Consider the following 24,689-nt stretch of genomic DNA (forward strand, 5'->3'; position numbering starts at 1 on the left):
AAAAACTGCAACTTCAATCCTGCAACTGGAGATTGAAATTCTGTGCTCAGTTGTTTTTCTTAATTAAAAATTTGTGTTCATGTCTATTAGTATTTTTTTTAAGTGAAAGAGAATTGTTTCCAGCTTTATTGACATACCACTGAAATTCTGTTCTTTACCATTTTTGCCAAAGCTGCCGCTTTTCCCTGTTTTGACCCTGTGGTACCACATCACAGAAAAACATAGGGGTCTCTTCACTCTCCATATGTGTACCAGTTATCCTTTCAGAGATTTTGTGTTATTTTTCCAAGACAGCCCAGGATCGCTTGACTACCACACTGGGCTCCCGACCACTTTTCTGTTGTGTGTTGTGACATTATTGGACTTTGTGTGTGTCTATTTTGGGTGTGGCTTGCTGAACCTCTGAGCAGGTTGTTTTTGGATAGTGTTGAGAATTTGACAGATGCTTCTGCCAAAACATCTTTATGTTTTTGAACCGGGTAAGAAAAGAAATTGTAAAGTTTTACTTAGTGATGATCCTATGCTTCAGTGAGTTTACAAAGTGAGTCTGCAAACTCAGTGTTCAGTGTTTCCCCTTCCTTTCTGTTAGAATGATAACACCATTCCCCTCAAGGACAATCATTGGAGCAATCAGTGATTTAGTTATTTGGGCAAAGTAAAATTTCTCATCTTTGCCTAAATTCTAACTTTTTCTTTGTTCTTGGCACACTTGAGGCTTTTACACTGACTTAGTTACATAACCCAATCAATCATCTAGTAGTAAAGTCTTTGCAAAATTATAGAAAGAAATACAAAGAGAAAAAAAGAAAGGGAGAAAGAAAGGAAGGAAACCCCTACTCCCTGCCAGCCTCCCAATCCCCAATACCACCAAAAGCTTCCAAAGTTTTAAATTTGCTTTCCATTAAGACAGTGGTTAGACAGCAGCTGTTCAGCTTCTTAAGAGAATACATGATATGGTAATAAACATCATTTCAGAAATATGCTTTTTGTCCACTTTACTAGGAAGCACAATAATGAGCTCGGCATGTGCACTACACTTTTTACTCCAGGCCCTGGTTTTAACAAGGGGGGCTCACTGCAATTGGTTCGCTCCCTACCTAGCAAATGGAAATGTTTGTTTTGTCTTTCAGTTCCAGCCACCCCTGACTTGAATTCTTTTATGCTGTGCATTGTAAAATGCTCTTTGAAGTTCATGTGTCATCCATTTAGAATGAACACCACAGGTTGGCATGCACAGCTCCTGTCTCCAATTGTGCTTGGTGTCCCAGTTTCTCTGGGGAAGGTTCAAATCTGACAATACCCTTCACTTAGGGTAGAGAAATCCATGCATAATGTTGGGCTTGCCAGATGGAATCTAAAATTTTATGGCAGCTTGCTGCTGTTTGTGTAGGAAATTCAATTTTTAGGGAAATAGAAGGGTGATGATTTTAATGCAGTCAAATGTCTTGAAAAGTACTTCCTGAATGTCTTCTGCCATACACTCAGCGGTAACAATAGACGTATAGAAATCCATGTGGCTCCTCTTTCTCTATCGCACTGGACAGTCCTGGGGAAGGTAGAGAGAAGACAGATTTGGTTTAGGACAGTTGTTTGTGGGTGGAGATGTATGTAGAAGGGAGAAGGAATTGGAATTGAAGGATGCCCCCAATATGTTTTTTCAGAACTCTATTTGGGAGCCCACAGAAGGCACTAGATATCTTCTATATGATAATCTTGAGTCTGGACATGTTAAAAGTTACAAGTAAAATGTTCTTTAGGAGACCTTGCACTTCGCTCTATGTGGGCATAGTACTTTATGGTTTACAAAGCTCTTTTTAAAAGACATTACTTTTTTTCCCATTTAATCCTCACAACTTTATTCTGAAGTTAAGACTAATATTTCTGTTTTCTAAACAAGAACAGAGTTGTTGAGTCACTAAGTCATGTCCTACTCTTCGCAACTCCATGGACTGCAGCACGCCAGGCTTCCCTGTCCTTCATTATCTCCTGGAGTTTGTTCAAACTCATGTCCATTGAGTCGGTGATTCCATCCAACCATCTCATCCTCTGTCACCCCCTTTTCCTCCTGCCCTCAATCTTTCTCAGCAACAGGGTCTATTCCAGTGAGTCAGCTCTTTGCATGAGGTGGCCAAAGTATTGAAGTTTCAGCTTCAGCATCAGTCCTTCCAATGAATATTCAGGGTTGGTTTCCTCTAGAATTGACTGGTTTGATCTCCTTGCTATCCAAGAGACTCTCAAGCGACTTCTCCAGCACCACAATTCGAAAGTTTCAATTCTTTGGGACACAGCCTTCTTTATGGTCCAAAAACAGATTTGGAAGAATGATGTTGGATTGAGATTCCTACTCTGCTGCCTCATCTAACCTTTCTGGGCATTAAACAAGATAATTTTCACAAAGTGCCTGGCACACAATAGGGGCTCAATAAATATTTTTTCTCATCTTTTTTTCACCTTCCCATCCTTACCAGATAAATAGGTTAACTACACTTTAACTGATTGTAAGGCTGAAACTGGGCTTCCCTGTTAGCTCAGTCAGTAAAGAATCTGTCTGCAGTGCAGGAGGCCAGGGATTGATCCCTGGGTTGGGAAGATCCCCTGCAGAAGGAAGTGGCAACCCACTCCAGTGTTCTTGCCTGAAGAATCCCATGGACAGAGGAGCCTGGCGGGCTACAGTCCGTGGGGTCACAAGAGTCAGACACGACTTAGTGACTAAACCACCAAGGCTGAAGCTAAACACTATTTGTATACTGAATAATCAAAGTACAGTTCAGCTCGGTTCAGTTCTTTAAATTTGACTCTGATCATAAAAAGGGTAGTTCATAATGGGCTTTCACTTATGGGTGAAAGTAGCCATTAAAGAGAAGCAAACTGAAGAGCTCCAAGTAACTGGAGGGATGTTACTTGAAGACTTTGGAGATATCATCTATGAATGAGTTAATGAATTTTATCAAATAATTTATTTCTCTATGTAAATGTGAGTCTGTAATCCCCTTATCTCTCTGATCTTGAGGTCCTTGTTTGTAAAATGGAATAGTCTAACCAGTCATTATCGTGTTGAAGGAAACTGTGAAAATTGTTTGCCCCACCTTCATTTAACAGAGGGAACACGACTTATTCAAGGCCAAGCAGATGAAAGCATGTGGCCACCACATTCATTGGTTCTTTCATTCATTCGACAGAGCTGAGGAGATTGACGCTGAGGTGGCCTTCTTTGTTTTCTAACAAGTTTTCCTGAGCAGGGATTCTAGAAAATCAATTTTGGAGACTACATGCTGCAGTGGTTAAAATTCCAGGAATTAGACCAGCTGGGCTTGTAGCTTAGCTTTACCGCTGATGGACAGGTTAGCTTCTTTGAAGCTCAGTGTAAGCATCTGTACAATGGGGATAAGAAGAGAATTCACCTCCGTGGTGAATGTGAGGATTAAATGAAATTGGGCTTTTATTGCTATTAGATACCAGATGTGGCACATAGGAAAACATTTAATAGAGTTTTATTTTATTATCAATCAATAGTTATTGAGTACCTGCTGTGTACTAAATGCTAGGCTGGGAAGGGAACTTGCAATGGGCTCTTAACTTTGTCACATTCATTCATTTTTTAATCCAATAATTCTGATGTTTATCTTTTCCTGTTATATGTTATGTAATTTTAAAGCATTCATAAATTCTTTTTGAAATAAAGTAGGATATAAATAAAAATATTGTTTATGCCTAATTCTAGGTATATTATGAGTAATATTTTGATGAGTTAAAATATTTGATAATGGAGCACCCCTGGTAACCATACAATTGAAAACTCAAAAACACAGAAGTGGGAGAAGCTGGAGTTAATGAATGGTGAAATTTGAGAAAGAGAATTGCTTAGTTTCTGAATTTAAATTTCTCTATTAGTTGGTACTCAGCTCTCCCTAACATAAATCACTCTTTTCATGTCTTCTACATGTCTTACATAATTTTGATCTTTATTTAATGTTGCCAACTTTCAAAAATGTGAGCAGGGAAGTCAAGTGTGTCATTATAGCAACAGATCTCTAGATAGTTAACAATATATGATCCACATATTATTGTACAACTCTTGCCATTAGTATGAGGTCTACACCATATAGCAGATATTAGCTGTAGGATACATACACCCCAGTATTCATAGCAGCATTATTTATAGTGCAATAGCCAAGATATGGATGCAGCCTAAGTGTCCATCAACAGATGAATGGATAAAGAATATATAGTATATATATATGTGTGTGTTTGTGTGTACACACAATGGGCTACTACTCAGTCATAAAAATGAAAGAAATTTTACTATTTGCAACAACACAGATAGGTTTGGAAGGTATTATGCTAAATGAAAAAAGTCAGGCAGAGAAAGATAAATACTGTAAGATATCACTTATATGTGGATTAAAAATAAAACAAACTAGTGAATACAACAAAAAAGAAACAAATTCAGAGAACAAACTTCTACGGGGGATCTTCCCAACCCAGGGATTGAACCTGTGTCTCCTGCGACTCCTGCATTGCAGGCAACAACCCTTACTAATCTCAGTTCTCTTATTTGTGCAATGAGGGGTTGATCAGATTCCCTTCTAATGCAAAATTGTGCTTTCAGTAGTGACATTATCAAATTCAGTCTCTCAAGCAGTGAAGATTTTGTTAGAAATTTGTTATAAAGTGGAATAATTTTTAAAAGCTACTAGTTTTATACAATATAAGGAATTATTTCTGAGATTTTTAAAGTTAAAGAAGGTTGGGATCCTGAAGTTTTCAGTAATTTTTACTCTAAAAGACGAGAAACTCTTTGCATTCATATTTTTAGCTCATTCTGACATTCAAGTCCTGAGTCATTCTATTTGAACACAACATTGCTTTTTTAAATGCCAGAGTATGAAATATTTATAAAGCATAGCTACAATGATTGAATAAGCTATTAATATAATACTAACACAAATAAAAAGAGGTGCATGTTATCACAACCCTGGAGAAAGGAAGGGAATTTAAAAATGCAAATAAGTCGGAGAAGTCAGAAGCTCCCATGAGAGGTAGCAGAACAATAATTACAGTAGTGACATTTTGAGAACTTGAGACTGGAGGGGGTGTGTGTGTGTGTGTGTGTGTGTGTGTGTGTGAGATTGCTCCTCCCCACAAACCCAAGAGAAAGTTGATAAATTATGCCTGTAACTTCATAGTTTCATAGTTACGTCTTTGTATTACAGATTAAACACTTTGGTTTGCCTTTTGCTGATTTTTATGGTACTAATAGGGCTATTTTAACAAATTCTGATCTGTAAAAATCCCTACTTACAAAACACATCACTTCTGGAATGATCATTTCTTTGCAATGTTACTTTAAACATCTAGCTTTGCACATAGTACGATTTGATGATCAAGCACATTTACTGTTTAAAGTGAAGTGTAATCTTTTCTTGAAGAACCCCCAAATTGAACAAACAAACAAAACTCCCAGGCAACAAAAAAAGAACACCTTCAAAACTCAGAAATGCTAAAATATAGAATTGCTTAGTAAATTAATTATATAGAGAGTTTCAAGACAAATTATTTTAAAATAGCAATATATTAGGTCCATAAGGGCTTTGCCCATCGCTCAGCTGGTAAAGAATCTGCCTGCAAGAGATGCAAGAAGATGCAAGAGATGTGGGTTTGGTCCCTGGGTCGGGAAGATCCCCTGGAGAAGGAAACAGCAACCCTCTCCAGAATTCTTGCCTGGAGAATTCCATGGACAAAAGAGCCTGGTGGGCTCCAGTTCATGGGTCGGACACAACTGAACATGTGTGCACACACGCAGATCCATAATCTCTTAGACACAGTCCTGAAATGCAAAAGGCTAGGAAAACTAGGTTCTTTCACTTTTTATGATGGCAAAACTTAAGGTGACCTGAACAAATTTGGAAGAAAACCTGACTTGAACTTATGTGAGTCTATTTATAGTCTTATTTACTTCAGTTAGTATGAATTTTTGTGCTTTTTTCTGCATAAATGTTAATGGGTTTGATTACAAGGAATGGCGCCAGCCTTGGCTGACTTGATATGCAGCATGCAGTAGACATGCTGTGTTACCTTTGTAAAATCCCCAAATTTTGAAGTTTGAAATCCACATGGCCACATGGATTTCAGCTGAGGGACTATAAATATAGTATTATGTAACATAATAATATAATATAATATAATATAGTTATTTGAACTTCCATTGAATCCTTTATATAGATTTATACAGAATTTAAGTAGACTTTTAAAAAATCAATAGTTCACAGTAACGCTGTAGATTTGTTTTATTTACAGATATTTCTCCCTTATGTCTTTCATCTTCCTGAACAGTTGACTATAAAATGAATTTTTCAATATAAATCATATTTTCCTATGGGTTACTTTAGTTCCCTCAAATAACAGAAACCCATAGATTCTACCACTATATGATATATACGACTATATAACCAACTTTGGTCTCATTTTGCAATAAAAATAACTTTAAATAGCTTAACATATGTATACGATCATATAATTAAAGGAGGAGGTTAATATTATGATATTAATTAAAACAAATTGAAAAATAAAAAATACAGTTATCTTATTTCTCAGAATCTAAAAGTTGTTCTTTGAGATTCAGCTGATATGGGAAAGAGATTTGCTCTCACCTTGTGAGGTGTTGCTTGGTGTTTCTATTATGATTCCAAAATGAATATCATCACTATATAACCTGAGACTATTTTCATCATCCAAAAAAGAAACCCTCTACCCATTGGCAGTCATTCCTCATCCCTACTCCCTCTGGCCCCTGACAACCTCTAATCTACCTTCTGTCTCTATATATTTGCCTGTTCTGCATAGTTCATATAAATAGAGTCATATAACATGTGTGTGGCCTCTTGTCTGGTTCCTTTCACTTAGCATATGGTTCTTAAGGTTTATCCATGTTGTAGCACATATGGGTACTTCATGACTTTTTATGACTGAATAATACTCCATTGTTTGGCTATACCACATTTTGTTTATACATTCACCAGTTGAGTGACACTGGGATTATATCCATCTTTTGCCTATTATGAATAATGCTGCAATGAATATTCACATATATGAATGTCTTTGTATGAACATATATTTTTAATTCTCTTGGATGTATCCCTAGGAGTGGAATTGCTGAGTCATGTGATATCTATGTTTAAGTTTTTGAGGAAATAACAAACTGTTTCCCAAAACAGCTACCCCTCCTTTCTGTTTCATAAAATATTTTTGGCATGTTTTCTTCTTGGACTTTCATTGCCTCTTTAAAAATATATTTATCTTTATCTGGAACTTTGTTTTGAAATCAGAGGTGAAGTAAGACAACAAGTAAGTTTTCCCCCCAAGGTGGCTACCTAGTCATCTGAGCACTGTCTTTTCATCATTGGTTAAAACTGTCAAAGATACTAATTTCTTATAGGTAATTAATATCTAGTTTTTGACATTATGCATTTTGTTTCATTATTGCCTATTTTATCTGATTGTCTGTTTAGAAACCCATACCATGCTGTTTTAAATATTTTAGCTTCCTATATATTATAATTTTAGAAAAATTTTTCAACTCATTACTTTATCCATTCTTCTTGATTTGATGAGTTCATTTGATACTAGGAGTTCTTGGGAGGACGAAAAAAATCAAGTGAGTAAAAGTTTCCAGGGTGAAAGACAGATGGTGTCACTTGCTTTGCTGGAGAAATTATGGAACATAATATTAATTTAAACATTAGTCCTTTTCAACATGAGGTCTTTCCTTCTTGTTGCCTCATCAGTTTGCCATCTAGGTGGTGAGTATCTTGGCAAAGGATGGTCCATCTAGATTTCAACAGTATATCTTTCTTTTTTTCCACACTTTGCACATTAGGCTAACTATCCTAAATTTTTGCTTACGACTACATGATTTAGGTTTATGGCTTTGAAGGGATTCTTTTATTTCAGGACTCAATTCTCTGCGAATGATGAAACCAATGCTATGAAAAGGAATACATACAGTTTACTAAACATTTACCTAAATATTAATAAGAATAATTTAATAATCCATTGCATACTGTTTACCTATTACATGCTGATTTATACTAGATTATACCCAGATTCTATAGGTACAGTCCCTCTCTTCTTTCCTGAGAAGCAATATGGGGCCATTATTCATTTTTGAGCAGGCCAATTATTTAATGGAAATCATTATATTTTACAAAGAAAATCTGATACTTGCACATGAAAGAGATGAAACGGAAGAGACACTGGACACAGGAAGGCCAGGTAAAATGTTATTGGAACAAAGTGCTTTATGGCCTGGTGGTGGTAGGAAGAAAAAGCCAGGATTGAAAAAAAGACCAAAGGAAACTTGAAGGTAGATTCTAAGAAACTTGATAATTTGAGTTATTTGCAACTTGGAATATAGTACGTGGAGGTGTAATCAATGATATTTTTCAGAACTTACCTCTTCTAGGGGCTGTTGACATGTCACTTCACTCTTTTTCACTTGCGCCATATCACTTTCCAATTTATAATGACATTTTACGCTCTGGAATGCTGTTGCTTTCACAAAATGCCATGTTGCTCATGCTCGTGCCTGGTTGCTGCTACAATAGTCTATATGCTCCTCAAAGGCAGGGATTATTTTGCTTATTTCTTTGTATTTCCTGGAATCTAATGCTGCTGTTCGGCCTACAACAGAGTTTTAATAAACATTGCGGACTTATAGGGTGAGCTGGTGGGGAAAGAGAGTGTAAGATGAGGGGAACTGGTACAGCGCAGGAAGATTCAGGAAAATAGGCTGGATTCCAGTGTTTTTTTCTGATGACAAAAGTAGAAATAATCAAAGGAGACCCCCTGTGTGAAGTGGATTCTTCTAGCACAGACCACCCTGTCATTTCATCAAGTCTGGTCAGTGTCCCAGGGAGCCTTTTCTTCAGGCTACAACCTGGTGCACAGCACTGGGCCAAGGGCCTCCCACAGTCTTCATTAACACATGGGCAACACACACACACACACACACACACACACAAAACTGGTTAAAAAAAAACACAAAAAACTGACCAAATTGGAAAAAAAAAAACTATAGCAAAGAAAGGAGACTGTTTATACATTTCAGTTTCTCAGCATCTGTGGCTGTCATCTGTTTTCGGTTTGGTAATTTTTATTAAGGCAAAGTGGCACATGCTGTCATAGGAACGGCTCCAGCTCACGCTCCCCAGCAGGTTACCGGGTATCCCCTGGTGTGCCGAGACATGATATGCTTTCTGCCAGTGGATGAGGTGGAGGAAAATCTCTGTTCAGCATTAATTTCTGGTTCCATACGGAAACAGACAAGCCATGGGCAGACATGTGAAATGCAGACAATTACTCCCTTAAAGAAGTTTGTCCATTAATTTTATAAATAGCTATTCAGCACTCATAGATCCCTCACAGTGATTTTATTTCCCTGCGGAGGTTAAGATAGTTGGCCTGCTATCAACAGGGTGACCTCTGGGCTGTGATCTTTCCTTGTGGTCCATTTACATGCCCAGGCTGTTTCTCCAGAACCCTGTCTGCAGCTGGGATCAAGCTGCCTATGTTTGGAAGTGTGGCCCGTGGTCAGAGAACAACATTGACTTTGCAACAAAATCAGTGGTTCTCAGGTTTGTTAGCACCAACCATGTGAAGTAATTGCAATGATTTGGAAGAGGACCCTGGCCACTGAACTTGATCTCTGGCAAACTTTGGGACGAATTCAGATTTTTCTGCACTTTGAAGGAGTGTCTGGTACAAGTTGTGGCAATGCATGTGAATCTTCTCCTGAATGCGTCTCATTAGACAATTGCAAAATAATGTTGCAACACATTTTCCTAGAGTCAGAACTGTGGATTTTTGTCACTGACTTTGAGAGTGACCATGATTCTGCCCAATGCTGGGAAAATGAGAAAACAAGGAGTACTCTGAGACTAGAGACTCCTAGATACATGGCGTTCTCTCTTGGTGCCCTAAAGGCCACAAGGCAAAATTAGGCTGTCAGAAGATAGGCAGTGGAGAGGTCTAGACAGGGCTTAGTCAGCCCCTCTAATGATGTAAATCTGCTCCGGAAGGTTGGGTTGGGTACCTTGGCCTTAGCTGTTTCCCTTTAAAAGCAAGCAGAAGCATTTTTGCCAAAATCTGAGAAAATGGGCTAGCCAATCAATCTTAAAGAAAATCAACCCCAAATACTCATTGGAAGGACTGATGCTGAAGCTCAAGCTCCAGTACTTTGACCACCTGATGTGAAGAGCTGACTCATTGAAAAAGACCCTGCTGCTGGGAAAATTGAAGGCAAAAGGAAAAGGAGGTGGCAGCAGATGACATGTTTGGATGGCATCATCCACTCAATGGACATGAGTTTGAGCAAATTCTGGGAGATGGTGAGGGATAGGGAAGCCTGGCATGCTGCAGTCCATGGGGTCATGAAGAGTCGGACACAGTTTGGTGACTGAACAACAACAATGAGAAATTGGGCTAAAGCCTGTCTATTGATGCTATGACAATGAACGTCATAAGATTTTTGGACTCCAAATGCTGAAGCTCTTCTAGAGACTTCCTGTATGTAGCTCAGATCCTTCAAATGAAGACTGCGATTCTACCACTTGCTTGATGCTCATAGTGATTTACCTAGCTTGCCTGACTGATCCTACTGTCTCTGTAATTCACACCATTTTGACCACATACAAGGCATTCATTTCTGTTTAAGTTCTTCTCTGTAACTCATGGAAAAAAGACTGCTGTGGAGGCAGGGAAAACAAAGAAGGTTGCACTCTCAATTGTACACAGTGGTAGTGTAGATAAAATATGTATAGTGGACTGATGCTGAAGCTGAAGCTCCAATACTTTGGCCACCTGATGCAAAGAGGTGACTCACTGAAAAAGACCCTGATGCTGGGAAAGATTGAAGGCAGGAGGAAAAGAGGGCAACAGAGGATAAGATGATTGGATGGCATCACCGACTCAATGGACACAGGTTTGAGCAAAATCTGGGAGATGGTGAAGGACAGCGAAGCCTGCATGCTGCAGTCCATGGAGTTGCAAAGAGTTGGACATGACTTAGTGACTGAATAACGAAACTATTATTCTTGACATCTTGGAGTGTGAAGTCAAGTGGGCCTTAGGAAGCATAACTATGAACAAAGGTAGTGGAGGTGATGGAATTCCAGCTGAGCTATTTCAAATCCTAGAAGATGATGCTGTTCAAGTGCTGCACACAACATGCTAGCAAATCTGGAAAACTCAGCAAATCTGTGGCCACAGGACTGGAAAAGGTGACTTTTCATTCCAATCCCAAAGAAAAGCAATGCCAAAGAATGTTCAAACTACTACACAATTGCACTGATTTCACATACAAGCAAAGTAATGCTAAAAATTCTCCAAGCTAGGCTTCAGCAGTATGTGAACCAATAACTTCCAGATGTTCAAATTGGATCTAGAAAAGGCAGAGGAACCGGAGATCAAATTGCCAACATCCGTTGGATCATCGAAAAATGCAAAAGAATTCCAGAAGAACATCTATTTCTGCTTCATTGACTATGCTAAAGCCTTTGTGTGGATCACAGCAAGCTGTGGAAAATTCTTTAAGAGATGGGAATACTAGATCACCTTACCTGCCTCCTGTGAAACCTGTATGCAGGTCAAGAAGCAATAGTTAGAACTGGATATGGAACAACTGACTGGTTCCAAATTGGGAAAGAATTACGTCAAGGCTGTATATTGTCACCCTGCTTATTTAACTTATATGCAGAGTACATCGTGTGAAATGCTGGACTGGATGAAGTACAAGCTGGAATCAAGGTTGCCAGGAGAAATATCAATAACCTCAGATATGCAGATGACATCACCCTTATGGCAGAAAGTGAAGAACTGAAGAGCCTTTTGATGAAAGTGAAAGAGGAGAGTGAAAAATCTGGCTTAAAACTCAACATTCAAAAAACGAAGATCGTGGTTTCCAGTCCCATCACTTTCTGGAAAATATATGGGGAAACAATGGAAAAGTAACAGACTTTATTTTCTTGGACTCCAAAATCACTACAGGTAGTTATTGTAGTCATGAAATTAAAAGGTGCTTGCTCTTTGGAAGAAAAGTTATGACAAATATAGACAGCATATTAAAAAGCAGAGACATTACTTTGACGACAAAGGTCCATCTAGTCAAAGCTATGGTTTTTCCACGATGTGAGAGTTGGACCATAAAGAAGGCTGAGTGCCAAAGAATTAATACTTTTGAACTGTGGTGTTGGAGAAGACTCTTGAGAGTCCCTTGGACTGCAAAGAGATCAAACCAGTCAATTCTAAAGGAAATCAATCCTGAATTTTCATCGAAAGGACTGATGCTGAAGCTGAAGCTCCAATACTTTGGTCACTTGATGCAAATTGTCAAATCACTAAAAAAGACTCTGATATTGGGAAAGATTGAAGGCAGGAGAAGAAGAGGATGACAGAGGATGAGATGGTTGGATGGCATCACCGATTCAATGGACATAAGTTTGAGCAGGCTCCTGGAGATGGTGAAGGACATGCTGCAGTCCATGGGGTCACAAAGAGTCAGACATGACTGAGTGACTGAATGACAACAACAAACAAAACTGTAAAGCTCTTCTAAGATTGAATTCTCAAGGTTGATGTACCCCGCCCTCGCTCCTGTGGATAACAGCCAGGCTCAAAACTGCTGTCCTCTCTGGGAACTGCCCTCCCTAGTAGAGAATTGTCCCATCCAAGGTTTCATCTCCTCCCAAAGGACGAATTGAAACCAATGCTTGCCTTCTGTAGGGATTCACAGGCCTGTCCCCTTTGCTTCATTTTGGAATAACTCCGAAGGACCATGAAGCTCTAGAGCTCACCATGAAATCTGTGAAGTTTACTTGTCACTTCACATAGATCACCGTCTCCCTATGACTGATCCTAACTTTTTTTTTTTTAACTTCCTGATAGATGTCTCTTCTGAGAACATTCTGCATGCAACATTCCATTTTTAGACATCTTTTAAATTTTCAGTGAACCCAGTTGAAAACGATTGGTACCAACAATGGTCATAGGAAATAGACTCTAAGAGAAAAATTATTTGCTGGCTCAATAGCAATGAGGATCCCATACTACATACAGGTAGAATATATATATAGTCCCTACCATGTTGTCCTGGTGTAACTGTTAAAACTTTCTCTGGTATAAACTGGATTGGGATATTAGTGGAGGAAGATATACTGGCTGGTTCCACATATTGACTGGTATTGAGAAGTATGACAGAAATTGTAACTATAAGGACTTTGGAATTGGATGACTCTTGCTTAGCACCACTGATTCACTGAAGAGGGATAATGACAAGCTTAGGGTGATTAATTACCAATTCAAGGCAGAACGTAAAAATTAGAGGTACTCTTTGGCAGCCTTCAGGGAAATCCTAATCTCTTACAGGTGGAGGGCAGACAAGAGGAGAACCAAGTTCAGGACTTAATCATAAGAGTACTGGAGCTTCAGAGAAGGTTGAACTCCCATCCTGGTGATTCTCTGGAGCCAGTGTTGGGGCCAAACTAGGAGAGGAGTGGAATCCTGAGACTTGGACTGAGGATACCTGGGTAAATGCAGTTGTGAACTTTGAAATCTCTAATTCCCTTAAGTTTGCTGGCCTTGCAGAAATGATGCATCTTCCTTTATCAGAAGATGGTGCCTCTGCTTTGCTTGAGGATCTTGCAGAAGACTCAACAATGAGGAGAACGCTTACCCCTCCCCCAGTATCTACCCTCCCTTTCCTTCTGGTGATCAAATAAATGACAGCATCTCTTACCACACATTCCAGCAACCACGTTCCTCGGTATTTACCAAAAGAAGTTGAAAACTTGTGCCCACACAAAAATTTGTATCAGATGTATGTAGAAACTTTGTTCACTGCCGGAGTCCTGCTCCAGCTGGTCCAGGGGTTCCCTCAGGATGGACGGCGTCGGCGAAGGGAAGGGAAGACACAGCGAGTGTAGGCAGGTGTGAAGCAGCGTCTGAGCTTTATTTTTCAAAGGGAGCTTTTATATCTTAAGTTGTACATAAAGGGAAATGTAAAATGTAGAGTCATGCCGAATCAGCTCAACGGGTCAGCAGTTTCTGACCCCTATCGAAACCAGGATACTTTTTGTATATCTTAATTACAAAAGTCTCATGTTGTTTACATCATCTTCTGGCCTGGAGGCCTGCTAACATCTTATGACTCTTTATTGATAAGGGTGGATCAGCCAGAACACCTTTTCTTAAAGTATTTTTGTGTCAGGCACAGAACGTACCGGCTAGATTAACAATTGTTTTATTATTTTTATATTAGTGCTAAACCTTTATTTATATATGTCTCTAACTATCATACTTTTATTATACAGGTTCAACACATTAGGAGCAAAAACATAGCAAGTAAATATAGATCGAATAACAGTTTTACAGAATAATATTTCGTATGTTTTTCTAATAGGCTTTCTCCCCCTCGAAGGGTTCTGTGCCCATTGGGACTCTTTATGCATTCAGGCTTTCAATGCTGTTTATTGTTAAGGAGCAGTCATGCACATTAGCTCTAAAGGCACAGGCACATTTATCAAACAAACTAAGATGCTAACAAGAGGAGTTTAGATTAAAATACTCTCTTTTATGGATAATCTTATAGAGCACTGCCGTTCGGGGGGCATGTCGATTAGAGTTTTAAATCGACCTGGTTAGGAAAGGATCAGGGAAGGCCTTCTGCCTAAGTCACAGAAATTAGGGAGCAGTCTATTATAGCAAGCATCAGAAAGATAGATATCATCTTTAAGGTGAGTGCCGAGGCAGCTTATCGAGATCCCTGAGGCCTGAGTTGCCTTGCTCGTCAGGTCTTCTCCTCATCCATATTTACTGTCTCCATAAATCATTGTTGTCCTTCAGAGTTCCCTCTTAAGTGTCCTTGTGATGACATTGTAACTCAAGTTTGTCTCTGGGCTGTATATCACATTCCTCAGTTTATTTCTTATCTCTTTAAATCCTGTTATCCCCTAGTAACTTAAGCTCATCATCTCCTAAAAAGGCTTTTAGCTATTAGTATCTCTAAAATTCCTAGTTTCTATAAGCTATAGTAAAATATGCCAACACTACAACATACCTTAAACTTTTAGCTTCTAACTATTCTTAATTATTCCTAACCCCTAAACTCAGCAAACTTCTTTTGCCATAAACATTCCCTTTACAGGCAGGTTTCAGATAACAATGTTTCCCATGGTCTCAAGCTGCAGCCTATGTGCTCATCCTGGAGCATTCTTTGTAAAGATCCTTGAATAAATGTCAATAGTTAACTTTATGGATTATAACATTCTTTCCAGCCAACTCAACTGGAGGAAGGAAAGGACAAGTCAGAATCACAAGACCTAACTCCTTCATCCCGGGACTGTGCCTGCGGGATGAGGAGAGGGGGTTTGGGGCCGTGCCTCCATTTTGTCAGTAATGCCTATCGCGGCTCCCGACAGTTCACGATTGCCAAACTTGGAAGAAACCAAGATGTCCTGCAGTAGGTAAGTGGCTAAATAAATAATGATACATCCAGTCAATGGACTATTATTCAGCACTAAAAAGAAATGTACATGGAATTTTCCAGGCCAGAATACTGGAGTGGGTAGCCTAGCTATCAAGTGATGAAAAGACATGGAGGAATCTTAAATGGCTATGACTGAGTGAAAGAAACCAGTCTGAAAACCAGAATATCCTATATGATTCCAAATATATGACATTCTGGAAAAGACAAAACTATGGTGACAATAAAAAGATCATTGTTTGCCTGGTGCCAGGGGTTGGTGAGTAGGGGTAGTTAGAATGAATAGGCAGAGAACAGAGGATTTTTAGAGCAGAAAAATACTTTGCACAAAACTGTAGAATATACAATACCAAGAGTAAAACCTAAGTTAAACTATGGACTTTTGTTATTAAGATGTGCCAATATAGGTTCAATAATAGTGGCAAGTTGATTACTCTGGATCTCTTTCACTGTGGAAAATGCAGCAATTCTTCTTTACCGGAATCTTCATGAATTCTGAGGTATAAGTTTGCCTTTCCTGCCAACAGAAACTCTGCCAGCACCACTATAAGAGTACTTACAGAGGGTTTGATTTAACATTGCCTTGGACCAATGGGCCTAATTTACAGCAAAGGATATGCACCACTGAGTTCATGATTATGGATCCATTGGTCCCATCATACATGGAAGCTGCTGACCTGAGAGTGGTGTCATGGCCTTTTAAATACACAATAAGATGCCAGCTCGGAGATAATACCATCTGAGGATGGGGTATCATCCTCCAAAATGAATCATGCAATCTCAGCTTTAGGCTCTGTGGGTGGAGATGTCCTAGTCCTTAGAGGGACAATGTCTCAGAGGGAACAGTAGGAGTGCAGCAAACTTGAAACTATGGCTGACATCTGGTCTCTCCAGGTTTCTTTTGCCAAAAGACCAACAGAAGAGAGGGAGGGGAGAGAAAGAGAGACCTGGTGGAGGGAAAAAAACAAGTCCTTGCCAGTGCTTTCCTCAGTGATCTAGTCATTAAGATTTTGCCTTCCAATATGAGGACACAGGTTCAACCCCTGGTCAGGGAACGAAGATTCAACAGGCTGTGGGGTGCAGCCCAAAATGAAAAAAAAAAACAAAAATCCTTGCCTCTCCCCCTCCTTGCCCAATGGGTCTGTGCTGCTGCTAGGAGCATCTGGCAGACCTGCACCGTCAGCGACAGCAGTGGGGGAGCCGTGGCTCGGGGCCAGCGGGAGGCCGGCTGCATGGGTGAGGGGCTGGCAGAAGCTGGAAGGACTGGAAGCAAATTGTTGCATCTAGCACAGAGATTTGGTAACTAAAGTTTAGGACCCGTGTAGTAAGGAATGAGTGGCTAAAAATCCTCTCAAAACTGCTGTTGGATTCTGAAATGAATGTGTTTCTGGAACATTTGCTGAAGTGAAAAAGAGTTAAGATTATTACAGGGCTGTTTATTTGTGGTCCATGTGTCTGCTGCATGGACAGACCCTTTTATAGTGAAACAGAAGAATCTGGACTCGGCCTGGCCCTGCCAGGCCACCTGCCCCGAGTACATTTGGATAAAAGTCTGGGCTCCTCTTCTCGGAGTCAGGCCAGGCACCAGCCTGCTCCTCTGCCGTTGTCTCCATTTCCCCACAGAAGCCCAGCCTCCGCTGTCCTTGCCACCCTTGAACTTGGGACAGTCTCTCTCTTTGTTTGTTCCCCAAGGTACTGCTACTACCATGCTCTGGTGTGTAGCGGCTTTTGTTGAAGGTCTGGGGATGAAGGAGAATGACCGCAGAACAGCTGATGGCTTGAAGCCCCTCAGAGTGTGTTCTTGCCTGTGGTCTTTGCCAGCGGCCGTACAGCTGGGTCTCTTCTGCTTTGAGTTCTTGTCATGTTCCCTTCTGTTTCCTGTTCCCACTCTGAACTGTAGTCCATCCTCACACCATCCTCGGGGGCTACCATCAAGCAGTTGGCCAAGGCTCCCTGCTTCCACCATGGCTGGTCCTCCATGGGATTAGGAGACTCTAATTAGTCCCTTCACTCTGTTCAAAGTCCCTCATGTAGTGAGGCTCTGAAAGCAACACATGTCACTCCAAGCAGGGTCCTAACTCGGAATGAAACAGGAGTCCTTGATATCTGACTCTTTCTTTGATGTTTCCTCTATTCAGTTTTCTTTCTCCATTTCTGGGAGATGGAGATGCTGAACCCTCCAGTTTATATCAAGCTAATCTCCATGGACCTGTGTGGGACAAAATGGGAGGTCTTTGATCTAGCATCTCCCCTTACAACATCTCATTCAGAGCCTAGAACAATTTATATATATATACATATGGGCTGTATATATATATGGGCTTCCTAGGCATTGCTAGTGGTAAATAACCCACCTGCTAATGCAGGAGATACGGGTTCAATACCTGGGTAGGGAAGATCCCCTGAAGGAGGGCACGCAACCCACCCACTCCAGTATTCTTCCCTGGAGAATCCCATGGACAGAGGAGGCTGGCATGCCATAGTCCAAGGGGTCACAAAGAGTCAGACAACTGAAGTGACTTAGCACACACATAGGTATAGATATACATACAGGTATAAGTATAAGCATAGGTATAGATATATGTAAGATTCTTCATTTTAGTTCAGGTTGTAGTCAAAAAAAAAAAGAAAAGTATTTAACTGTCCATCAATACAGGAAGAATGGATTAGATTACAGTGCATAATGTAATAAAGTATTATGCAATCTTTAAAAACAATGAAGAGTCTCTATGTTTGCTTATCCTGAATAATGTCAATGATTTGCTATAAATTGAAGATGCATTTTCTAAATCAAAAGGTAGAACAGGAATTTTTTTAAAAAGGTGTCTCCTCTCTCTTCCTCTTTCAATGTAGTGATAGCTAGATAAATATAGGAAAAAGAAAGAGAAGGCCCCAAGCTGCTTCTGGGTGGTGAAATGTGTCTTTTTTGTTTTTCATATTTTCAAGTAAAAACATTTACAAATATATAGTATAACATGAAGCCAACTGGTAAAAACAAAGGGATCAGGTTAAATATTCTCTAGATACTTTCAAATTTTGTTATTCTGAGAATAGGTATTTCCATATGAGGAACAAATAAAATTTTCAAAATCTGCAGTGCTTAAAATAATTCCTGGAATACTTTAAGTGCTTGCAATGTGTAAATCTTACCCCAAAATTTAATTGTATCATTTAGTGCATTCTATTGCTTCTTATATTCTTTTTATTATGATGATGTTTGAAGATGTTCATTAATTTGAAAGTGTTAGTGAGATTAAAAATTTTCTCTAAAAACTTTAATAATTAAATGTATACTTACATGAATCATTCTTTCTTGATTTGTTTAATATCTAGCTGAGCACATGTATGGTATTTAACAATCTTCATTCAACCAGCAAATTCTCACAGCATTTCTACGATCCAGGTGGGGCTCAGGTAGGGAGAGACAGCCCCCAGCACTGGCCCCGTGGATCAGCAGTCTCCTCCTGCTGCTTTTGCCACAGGTAGTAGCCTTGCTGCATGATGGCTGGAAGTCTGGGGACACTACAGCTTGCTTGTCTAACCTCTTCTTGTCCAATCTAGGATCACCGTGTTTAACAGATAAGCAGTGGACATGAGGAGATAGACAGAACTAGTCTTTCAGGAGTATATCCATCAGTGACATCATTCACCCTCTACTACAGGTCTTTGTCACATTCTCTGACCACCAGACTATCCGGCTTTGATCCATCGTAAACTTGTGGAATCCAACATCTAGCACTCTGACCCATGCTGTTCAACCCACAGTCTTCCCATGTCTTCCAAAAACACTGCATTTGGCCCTTTAAGAAACTGAATTAGCTCTTTCAGATCAAGACAAGAGTCCACTTATTTCACAGAAGCAGTAATTCAGTTATAGTTGTCCTGGTGGCCTAAAAAAGTCATTGCTGCTTCCAGAGGTGCCTGATTTACTCCCTGGATGTAATTTATGTACTGGGAAAATCTGATTTGCTGAGTCTTTGTTCTGTGAAGCTCAGAAGCAGGTCAAAATTGAGAATTCACTGCATGACCCTGGAATTTGTGGCAAGGGCACAGCACCACTCGAAATAGAAATAATAAAGCCTCCACATTCTGGAAGGGATTTTGGGGTGCATTTTTCTTGTTCGATTTTGCAACTCTTGATCTGAGGAAGAGTTTCTCCAGCATGCGGCCGCTGCCAGCTTAGCAATTCATTCCCACAATATCTAATGTAACTTAATCGCCGTGTGACTGTTGCTGAAGAAAAAACTGATAGCAACAACCCACACCAGAAACCTCTTTTACTTCTACAGCATGGTCCCTTTCCTTTCATTCATCCTCTTGTGTTTGTTTTCAACCTGTCCAGGGGATGTTAAAGACGTGCAGTTAAATTTAAATAGCGTATCATTTCTTAGGTGAGGAATGTTCTCATTTCTTACTTTGCCAAAAGTGACTGACAAAGTACAAAACAGGAGAAGATGTAAAGGTTGTAGTTTGTCACCAGAGAGTCATTTCTCAGGGACCCTTTCTCCCCTCAATCTCCTCCACGACTCTGTCCTTCCCTCATTTAGCCTTGATTTAGTGTTGGGGTTTTTTTTTGTTGGTTAATGGATGGTGTTTTTTGAATTAGGTGTTATAGGGAAGCATGAAAAAGAAAAAAATAATATGAGGGCCCTACTCTTAGGATGCCTATAATCAGAGAGGTCTGTACCCTGTAATATTTTCCCTTTATCTTTTGAACATTTTAAGGATAGCCACTCAACTATCTTACTCTCTTTTGTGGGTCTATTGGGGGACGGTAAGATGATCACATCTTATTTCTCAAGAGAAAGTGAAATAATTCCGAAATTTTAAAAAATGTTACTTACCAGCAGCTACATTTGAATCAGGCAGACTCGCAAAACTTTGGGACTGAAAACTTGGATGACAGGGAATTTTGAGCAGCACGGTCAACACTGGGGAGCTGGTAACATTTCCTAAACCAGAAAACTCCAAATTAGGCATTCCGTGGTTTTGTCACCACACTGTATGCTGACAAAGTGGATTTCTGAGTTAGGTGGTTCTCCATTTGGGGCAGTCAAAAATGTTTAGCAATCTGGACTTTCCAGAACTCCAGTGACAAGCTGACTACTCCAGGCAGGAGGCTAGGATACTAAGATCCAAGACAGGCAGAATCTGCTGGTGCTGAGCAGGGTGCAAGGTTCAGGATGTGGTTCCCAGCCCTTCAACTATCTCAGGAAAAGATAAACCACAGTGTACCCCTTTCTTGCTCTGTAGGGTGGAAAATGGACTTCCCTGGTAGCTCAGATGGTAAAGAATCTGCCTGTAAAGAAGGAAACCTGAGTTTGATCCCCAAGTTGGGAAGATTCCCCGGAGAAGGGAATGGCAACCCACTCCAGTATTCTTGCCTGGAGAATTCTATGGACACACGAGAGGCTGCCAAGATTTGGACACAACTGAGTGACTAACACTTTCACTTTCAGGCTGGAGAATGTATGTATGGGAACATTTTCTATACCTTCTACTCCATTTTTCCCATGGCTTATGTGCATCTGGACACTGTTCTTTGGCTTAACAGAAGAAATCTTTTTTCTGTCTTCAGTAAAGTCAAGGGCAATCAATAGAACTCTTTGATTTCTTTATGGTGCTTGGCATGAGTTGCTGCTGCTGAGTCACGTCAGTCGTGTCCGACTCTGTGCGACCCCATAGACGGCAGCCCACTAGGCTCCGCCGTCCCTGGGATTCTCGAGGCAAGAATACTGGAGTGGGTTGCCATTTCCTTCTCCAATGCATGAAAGTGAAAAGTGAAAGTGAAGTCGCTCAGTCGTGTCCGACTCTTAGCGACTCCATGGACTGCAGCCTACCAGGCTCCTCCGTCCATGGGATTTTCCAGGCAAGAGTACTGGAGTGGGGTGCCATTGGAGTAGATGCTCAAAAATACACTTATCGATTAAAGCAGTAATTGGACAAATAAAATCTGGAGAAAGAAAATAACCTTCTTTTACCTTTTTCAACTTAATCTTTATTTTATATTGGGGTGTAGTTGGTTTTCAACATTGTGTTAGTTTCAGGTGTGCAGCAAAATGATTCAGTTATACGTACACATTTGTTCTTTCTTTTCCAGTTTCTTTTCCCATATAGGTCATTATAGAATATTGAGTAGTGTTTCCTGTGTTATAGAGTCGATCCTTGCTGATTATCTATTTTATAGATAGTAGTGTTTGTATGTTAATCCCAGACTCTTAATTTATCCCTTCCCCATTATCTTTCCTCTTTGGTAACCATACATTCGTTTCGAAGTCTGCGAGTCTGCGAGTCTGTTTCTGTTCCGTAAATAAGTTCATTTGTGTCATCTTTTTAGATTCCACATATAAGTGATACTATGTGATATTTGCCTTTCTGTGGCTGACTTAGTGTTTCACTTAGTATGCTGATCTCTAGGTCCATTCATGTTGCTCTTTCATAGCTGAAAGATATCATCCTCTCCTTTGTTGCTGTTGTCCACTCAGTCGTGTCTGACTCTTTGTGACCCCATGAACTGCAAGACAGCAGGCCTCCCTGTCCTTCACTGTCTCCCAGAGTTTGCTCAATCTAATGCCCACTGAGTCAGTGATGACATCCAACCATCTCATCCTCTGTCACCCCCTTTTCCTCCTGCCCTCAATATTTCCCAGCATCAAGGTCTTTTCTAATGAGTTGGCTCTTCACATCAGGTGGCCAAAATATTGGAGCTTCAGCTTCAGCATTAGTCCTTCCAATGAATATTCAGGGTTGATTTCCTTTAGGATTTAGTTTCCATTTAGTTCAATCCTCTGTGTACATTTTCCTTTCTTATTGACACTTACTGGTTAGTGACTATGCTTTGAAGTAGTAAGGAGACTAATGATGAGATGGGTGAGCCCTGCCACATTTAGATTTGTTGAATATTGCAAACTGCTTTGAGTTCAGAATGACCCAGAGCATGTTTGGCAAAGCACTTTTCCTCAATGTTTTAAGAGCATGTGGCCTTAGATGGATATTTAATCTGCATGTTCATTTACATGTAACTCATCAAAATGTTTTAAACAGTGCTTTGAAGTCTGCAGAGCCTTTTCAATCCATCTTATGGAAACTTTTCAAGGTTTTCTTGGTAAACTGTGTTTGGCTAAGATCAGGGATACTGGATACCAAAAGCTGCTTACACTCCAAATATTTCATGTTGATTTAAATCCCATACCTTATGCTCATAGGTGCTCCATTACTGTGCCAACCCATTTCTTCATTTCTACATTTATGTCATTCATTAAAACTCTACAGAGAGAGGGACAAATAATTGAAACTTGATGGACCAAAGCTTAACATAATCAGTTTTTGATGGCATTGTAATGAGGAATAAAAGTGCCATGGACAATTCAAACTGGCCAAAAAGAGAAAAAAATTCATTTGGTTTGAGAATGACTAGTGCCTCTACTAATTGACGAAAATCAGTATTCCTAGAAACATTTGTTTAGTTTGTTAGATCTGCAGAATATTGACAATTTTTTGGTAGAGGGTAACATGGTCATGTTTGCGTTTTGGACAGGAATTTGTTGTAGTAATGCAGGATGGATCCGTGGATGGGTTTTTTTTTTTTTTTTAAGTTAATTTTTATTGAAGTATAGGTGGTTTACAATACTGTGTTAGTTTCTGCTGTATAGAAAAGTACATATACGCTATATGTATCCGTATGTCCCCTCTCTTTTGGATTTCCTTCCCATTGAAGTCACCACAGAGCACTGAGTCGAGTTCCCTGTGCTATACAGCAGATTCTTATCAGCTATCTGCTTTATACATGGTGGTGTATACATGTCAGTTCCAATCTCCCAGTTCATCCCACCTCCCCACTTCTCCTCTTGGTAACCTTACATTGACCTCTACATCTGTGCCTATTTCTGCTTTGTAAATAAGTTCATAGGTACCATTTTTCTAGATTTCACATATAGTGATATTATGAGATATTTTTCTCTTTCTGACCTACTTCACTGTATATGAGAGTCTCTAGGTCCACATGGATGCCTCATTTAAATGCAGTAGTCTAGATGGTGAGGTGGAAAGGCAGACAGAGATTCAAGGAACATTTAAAATGATTGGCTGGCGAATGATTGGCTAGGTTGTGTGAGTAGGTGGATGGCATTGACAATAGAAGAGGAGATTTAGGATGGCAGAGAGATAATGAACTCAATTACAGACATATCAACTGAAACCTTGAAAAGTAAGGAGGTATTGAACTTAGGATTCTGAAGCTATGGGGGGAGATTTGGGCTGGATAAAAATTTGTCAGATACCAACTTATAGCCGGGTAGTCACAAGTAAGAAGTGAGTGAGCTTAGTTGGGAAGGTTGGCAGACCAAGTTTGTAACTGTGGAGACAGAGAGATGGAGGAGGGCATGGCACAGGAAAGGGAGCACGTTTTTAAACTGAGGAAAAGGAGCTTGCTTTGACAAAGGAGGAACTGAAGAGGGTTGAGATGGGATTTTTCAGGGGAAAATGGTAGGGACAGGGTGGAGAACTGGGTCTAGACTAGGTGGAGTTTTGGCATGTGGGAGAGAGAGCACATTCTCTGAGACCAGAGGGAAGAAGATGAGAGAAAGGAAGGAAGAATAATTTTAAAATGAGCGCATATGTATGTACGAGCGTGTCCGCCTTAATTTTCTCAAGTGGTAGATGATGTGGTTGGTCAACAACTATGAATATGAGCATGCTTGAAAGGTGAGAAAGCTTGAGGAGAATAGTGAGTAGTAAATACATATCGATATGTAATAAAACATATATGTGATATTTGCTCAGGGAAATAACAGGCAACTGGCCCAGCACAGGCAAAAGACCTTGAATTAGTCATTAGCAGTGACTCTTTCTATTACAAGTGACAAAAAGTCTACCAAGTCTTAAGAAAAAAACAGAAAATGATTAGATGGGAAACAGTATCCTCAGTAATCTTCAGTTTCTACTCCTGTCTGAGTTCTAATTCTAAAGCAGATGGTCCTCTGTTTCAGACTTTCATTCTGTTTGGAAGGATATGGATTGATTTTGAGATGATGGAGTGTATTTAAGATTTCTTACATGGAACACTTCTCACGAGTAGCATATTTCAGAGTTTGGCCATGCAGATAAGTAAATTAAGGTAGAGATGGAAGTGCGGCAAACTGAGGAAGCCAAGGAA

At 39.9% G+C, this 24,689-nt stretch overlaps 2 long non-coding RNA genes across 2 annotated transcripts in view; one reads left to right on the forward strand and one right to left on the reverse strand.

Moving 5' to 3' along the window:
* LOC145521362 (uncharacterized) overlaps positions 1–13,793 on the forward strand; it is a 65,204-nt gene extending 51,411 nt beyond the window's left edge. The window contains exon 3 of the long non-coding RNA XR_014065340.1: positions 13,420–13,793. This is a non-coding gene — a long non-coding RNA (uncharacterized LOC145521362). The remainder of the gene's footprint in view (positions 1–13,419) is intronic.
* On the reverse strand, positions 986–6,915 carry LOC145521363 (uncharacterized). Its single transcript, XR_014065341.1, has 2 exons — positions 6,651–6,915; positions 986–1,546 (listed from the first exon to the last, which is right to left on the reverse strand). It is a non-coding gene; the product is annotated as an uncharacterized LOC145521363 (long non-coding RNA).
* Positions 13,794–24,689: the final 10,896 nt, after the last annotated feature.

This window comes from Giraffa tippelskirchi, chromosome 9 (genome assembly GCF_054371585.1).
Source record: "Giraffa tippelskirchi isolate mGirTip1 chromosome 9, T2T-mGirTip1v1.2.pri, whole genome shotgun sequence".
In the NCBI taxonomy this organism is placed as follows: Eukaryota; Metazoa; Chordata; class Mammalia; order Artiodactyla; family Giraffidae; genus Giraffa; species Giraffa tippelskirchi.